Source organism: Staurois parvus, unplaced genomic scaffold (assembly GCF_062004578.1).
Source record: "Staurois parvus isolate SC_StPar_1 unplaced genomic scaffold, SC_StPar_1.0 ptg001215l, whole genome shotgun sequence".
Taxonomy (NCBI): Eukaryota; Metazoa; Chordata; class Amphibia; order Anura; family Ranidae; genus Staurois; species Staurois parvus.
The window spans coordinates 1,112,841-1,119,272 of record NW_028319011.1 but is presented as its reverse complement, the minus strand read 5'-3'; positions in this window follow the sequence as shown (position 1 = coordinate 1,119,272).

Genomic DNA, 6,432 nt, shown 5'->3' with positions numbered 1-6,432 from the left:
CACTTTCACTATCGCCCTGAATGACTTACGTGAAGATATCCAGTCATTGGGCTCAAGATTGGATCAGGTGGAGTTCTCTTCCAGACATAATACGTCCGCCATAGCTGATATACAGCAACAGTCAGCGCTACACACTTCTACTATCCGTGAATTTTACAGGCATATTGATGATCTGGTCAACCGTGGACGCAGACATAATATTAGACTCCACGGCCTACCAGAATCAGTGGAATCAAATGATATTCCTAGGGCGGTAGTAGCCATTTTTAATGACCTCCTCGGTTGCCCCCCAGCAACCCCGATTGACCTTGAGCGTGTGCACAGGGCGATCCGTCCTGGGGGGGAGACACAGACCCACCCAGAGATATCATCTTCTGCCTTGTCAGTTTTCCTCTCAAAGAGGATATCCTTAGTGCCAGGGACAGAAGACATCTCTTTTATGAGGGGGCAGAAATAAATCTATTTCAGGACTTATCCAGTATGACCTTGCGCCAAAGGTGAGAATTGCACCCCTTACTGGATACCCTCTGCTCACGCAATATTCCTTACAGATGGCGGTTTCCCTTCTGCCTCTGTGCACAAGCCAGCGGGCGCACCTCCAACTTAGAGTCCCCGAAGATTTGCCCACCTTCTGCACTTTCTTGGATATCCCACTGATCGACCTACCTGACTGGTATAGGTCCATGAGGTTGCCATCTGCTCAAGACACGAGTCATGAAGCTAGTGCAATGGACTGGCAAAGCCAACTCCCCCGCAGACGCCGCTCAGTCCCATCAACTCCTCCGAAACTCCCTGGAGGGGGCTCCGCAGCCACCTCCAGCCCGATGGCTTCACCGGCGCTTAGGAAGCCGCAACATGAAGTCTAGCAACCCTACATCCGCCCATACTCCTGATCCTCCTGCGCACTCTCCAACAGGTGACAGACACTTACTATTAATTCTCACGTCTCATTACTGCCTTGCTCCAAGAGTTTTTGCTGTCTCTCTACCTCCCTTACAATGCTCACTGGACTTCCATTTCTTAAATATCCTATACACTTGCACAGTATGTAACCAACACTCCAGAAGGTCCACTCGCAGTCACTGACCCTTGTATATTCTATGGGCCTTTCTCCTCCTTCTTTCCCTTCCACGGGGAAAAGTATTAACCACGCTGCAGTAAGCTCTGCCTCCCGCCTCGGAGAACCAATCCCAAACTCTACCTCCGCAGCTGGTACCGGAGCAGTCCTGGTCCCACTACGGGACCTTTTGCATCCATCTGGTTTCCGCTACGCATCCCTATTTAAGCTCATCCACATTTCAACATCACGAAAGCTTCCTGGATGACCATCATCCTCTGCCTTATCTTCCCTGAGACTCTAGAACGTCATTCCGCCGCATCCGAAGGCACCCTGCTGCATCCATGGGAACGCCCGGGCGCACTCGGCCCATCCTGCTCTGGCTTCGTGTCACTCTGCCTATCCTGTTCGGCTGGAAGCTATCCCTACCTATTCCGTATAGTATAATAACATATGTGAATGTAATGGAGGTCTTTTGCTTTTCCTGATTGAGGGATTGGGAGGCGGGAATACTGTATGTAAGGCACAGAGAGATGCTCCGAGGGGATTGCTGCAGCTAATAAGTTAACATGATTTTGGCTTTGTGAACGAGCATCACCTCTCTCCGCCCACCGCCTGATAACTCCTTTTAGAATTTTTTTTCTTTTTTCCTCTCCGTCCAGCCTGCAACCATTATCTGATCCTGTGTGGGAGAGTGGCCTGGGGCCTTCCATGCCTTTCTGAACTTTTCATGTAATTATCCCCTGCATCCTTGCTCCCTTTTCTCAGACATGCGAGAGGTGATGCTCGATTCCTCTGCCACAATAGGGGCCTTAACCAATCCACTTTTTCTTATATACTGCTCAGTTTTTCCCAATTGCATATGGACATTGTCAGGTTTTGATCCTATGGAGCATAGTTGGTCAGTGTATGTAGACGTGGGGCCTTATGTTATTTTTTCCTGTTATTGCACTGTTTTTCACATGCATTGCATATGTTGCATTGTTATACTTTTGCCTCTCTTTCAGGTATGCCTGTACTACTCACTATGGCCCCTATCAACACCCATTATAGACATATTTCTTATACCAGACCTGATCTCTTCTAGGCACACTTGACTTTCACTTATGTACCTGCTTCACCTGCACCATGGTATTTTTTCCTTTGCAACAAGCAGCGGAGCTTCTTTGCTGGTTCCCTACCCCCCTTGTGGCACCCTTTTTCCACCCTCCTCGTGTGCAATCCCTATATGCTCTAAGACATGCCGTTTTTCCAGAGACGGTCCGTAAACAGGGGCGGACTGACCATTTGGAAACTCGGGCACTGCCCGAGGGCCCGGGGTCAGTAGGGGGTTCCATGAGATGTCCCTGGTACCTTTTTCATAGGCTATTTTGAGTTTGGGCAAGGACACATGGGCCCCATGATCCCCTATTGCCCGGGGGCCCATGAGTTGTCAGTCCGCCCCTGTCCGTGACTTTACCCTACATATTTGGCGCCGAGGGCCCATTGTTACATTTTCCCCTCTCAAACCCTTCCCCACAGAACCCTACATTTTTTTTCTTTACTCTTTGTAAGAAGCCACCGGCCGGCGGTTGTTCTCTTCCTGGTTCAACGCCTACTTCGTTCCCCACACAGTAGGCTCTGTTTTTACTGAAACCTTTTTTTTTCGGCTACTATTATTATTACTATCCTTCTTCCATACTCCTTTTCCCCTTTGTCTTCCTTTTTTTTCCTTTCTGATCCTTTTATTCTCTTCTTGATTCTTCTTCTCTTACGTGGAGAAGCGGGTCTTCTCCTCAAGCCGATTATCTCTAATCAAAGGGTCGGAAGTCCTCCTGCGCTATAAAAGGAAGTATATTTAACCTAAAGCTGCCAACACTCAAAAACTGATACCAAAAACAGTGTTAATCATATACAGTTGCAAGAAAAAGTATGTGAACCCCTTGGGATTACGTGGAGTTTTGCATGAATTGGGCATAAAATGTGCTCTGAACGTCATCTAAGTCACAACAAAAGAAGAACACAGTCTGCTGAACATAATACTACACAAACATTAGATATTGCCATGGTTTAATTGCACATAACATGTAAACATTTTCAGTGCAGGGAGGAAAAAGTATGTGAGCCCCTAGCTTAATGACTTCTCCCAGAGCTAATTGGAGCCAGGAGTGAGCCAACCTTGACTCCACTCAGTGTGATGATATCGATGTGTTGCTGACAGCTGTCCTGCCCTTAAAAAACACACACCTGTTTTGGGTTTACTGGTTTCAAGAAGCACTGTCTGATGTGAACCATGCCTCACAGAAAAGAGCTCTCAGAAGACCTACGATCAAGAATTGTTGACTTGCATGAAGCTGGAAAGGGTTACAAAAGTATCTCCAAAAGCCTTGATGTTCATGTGTCCACAGTAAGACAGACTGTCTACAAATGGAGAAAGTTTAGCACTGTTGCTACTCTCCCTAGGCTTGGTTGTCCTGTAAAAATGACTGCAAGAGCACAGCGCAGAATGCTGCATGAGGTAAAGAAGAACCCCAGAGTGTCAGCTAAAGACCTACAGAAATCTCTGGCACATGCTAACATTTTTGTTGACACATCTATAATAAGGAAAACATTAAATAAGAATGGAGTACATGGGAGGACACCACAGAGGAAGCCATTGCTGTCCAAAAAGAATATTGCAGCACGTTTGAAGTTTGCAAAAGAGCACCTGGATATTCCACAGGACTACTGGCAAAATATACTGTGGACAGATGAAACCAAGATTGAGTTGTTTGGGAAGAACACACAACACTATGTGTGGAGAAAAAAAGGCACAGCACACCAACATCAAAACCTCATCCCCACTGTAAAACATGGCGGAGGGAGCATCATGGTTTAGGGCTGCTTTGCTGCCTCAGGGCCTGGACAGATTGTTGTCATTGATGGGAAAATGAATTCCAGAGTTTATCAAGACATTTTGCAGGAAAACGTACGACCACCTGTCCGCCAACTGAAGCTCCGCAGAGGATGGGTGATGCAACAGGACAATGACCCAAAGCATACAAGTAATTCAACAAAACAATGGCTGCAACAGCACAGAATACGCCTTCTGGAGTGGCCCAGTCAGAGTCCTGACCTCAACCCGATTGAAATGCTGTGGCATGACCTTAAGTGAGCGATTCACACCAGACATCCCAAGAATATTGCTACACTGAAACAGGTTTGTGAAGAGGAGTGGTCCAAAATTACTCCAGATCATTGTGCAGGTCTGATCTGCAACTACAGGAAACGTTTGGTTGAGGTTATTGCTGCCAAAGGAGGGTCAACCAGTTATTAAGTCCAAAGGTTCACATACTTTTTCCTCCCTGCGCTGTGAATGTTTACATATTATGTGCAATTAAACCATGGCAACATTTAATGTTTGTGTAGTATTATGTTCAGCAGACTGTGTTCTTCTATTGTTGTGACTTAGATGACGTTCAGAGCACATTTTATGCCCAATTCATGCAAAACTCCACGTAATCCCAAGGGGTTCACATACTTTTTCTTGCAACTGTATATATAAATAGTGTAGCGCTCATATCAAATAAATGCATACAGTGTGACTCTTCACTGCAAAATACTAAGAGAATAATGAAATTAAAATAAAATAATGAAAATCATATAATGTGACTCATCACTCCAATAGTGCAAAAACATGTATAGTGTCAGACCTAAAATAAATATCTGTGCCCCTCACTTCAAACCGTGCTCACACACTAAATTAATACAATATCTAAAAATGTGCCTTCCACTTGAAAACAAACGTGCTCATACACTTCATATATTAAATATTAGATCATGTATCAACACACCCCCTAACACTTGTCATGAATATTTGATTAATGATTTTATATCCTGTAAAACTGAGGGAGTTGTGTATTGTTTGGAGTGTGATTGTGGACTCCAATATATAGGCAGAACAAAGAGGCCACTGTGGAAAAGGCTCAGGGAGCATGTTCAAAATATTAATAAAGGATTTACAAAACATAGTGTCTCGAGACACTTTGCCATATATCATAATAAGGACCCCAGCAAAATGAAATTTTGGGGGATTGAGAAATTTAAGAAGCATTGGAGGGGGACTAATAAAATAAAATCGCTGAGTCAGGCTGAGTCCAGGTGGATGTATTGCATGAACACACTAGTTCCCAAAGGGTTAAATGTCGAATTCGACTTAAATTGCTTTATCAGTGACTTTTGAATTAGATATAAATTGCGTTACCAATATTTCTCTAATTTTAGTATAGATATTCTACAGTTGTGACCAAAATTATTCAACCCCCACTGAAATTGAGTGTTTTGGCCAGTTTGACATTGCTTTTGATCATTCAGTCATCTTGCTTACATTTACATTAAAGAGGCACTTGTAGGTCAGACAAATATAACATAACAGTTATAATGAAATAACCACAAATGTCTTTTCTGTGCTCACAGCATTATCAGTTTTATTCAACCCCCAAGTGACATTCAATCTTAGTACTTAGTACAGCATCCTTTTACAGTTATAACAGCTTTTAAACGTGAAGCATAGCTTGACACAAGTGTCTTGCAGCGATCTACGGGTATCTTCGCCCATTCTTCATGGGCAAAGGCCTCCAGTTCAGTCACATTCTTAGGCTTGCGCACTGCAACTGCTTTCTTTAAGTCCCACCAGAGGTTCTCAATCGGATTTAAGTCTGGTGACTGCGATGGCCACTCCAAAATGTTCCAGCCTTTCCTCTGCAACCATGCTCTAGTGGACTTGGAGGTATGCTTGGGATCATTGTCCTGTTGAAAGGTCCAATGTCTCCCAAGCCTCAGGTGTGTGACGGACTGCATCACGTTTCCATCCAATATCTCCTGGTACTGAAGAGAATTCATGGTACCTTGCACACGCTGAAGCTTCCCTGTACCTGCAGAAGCAAAACAGCCCCAAAGCATGATTGACCCTCCACCATGCTTCACAGTAGGCAAGGTGTTCTTTTCATCATAGGCCTTGTTCTTCCTCCTCCAAACATAGCGTTGATCCATGGGCCCAAACAGTTCTAATTTTGTTTCATCAGTCCACAGAACACTATCCCACAACTTTTGTGGTTTGTCCACATGGCTTTTGGCATACTGCAGTCGACTCTTCTTATTCTTTGGAGACAGCAAGGGGGTACGCCTGGGAGTTCTGGCACGGAGGCCTTCATTACGCAGTGTGCGTCTTATTGTCTGGGCTGAAACTTCTGTACCCACATCTGACAAATCTTTTCTCAGTTCCTCAGCAGTCACACGGGGACTTCTCTCCACTCTACGCTTCAGGTAGCGCACAGCAGTCGAAGTCAGCATCTTCTTTCTGCCACGACCAGGTAGCGTTTCAACAGTGCCCTTTGCCTTGAATTTGCGAATGATGC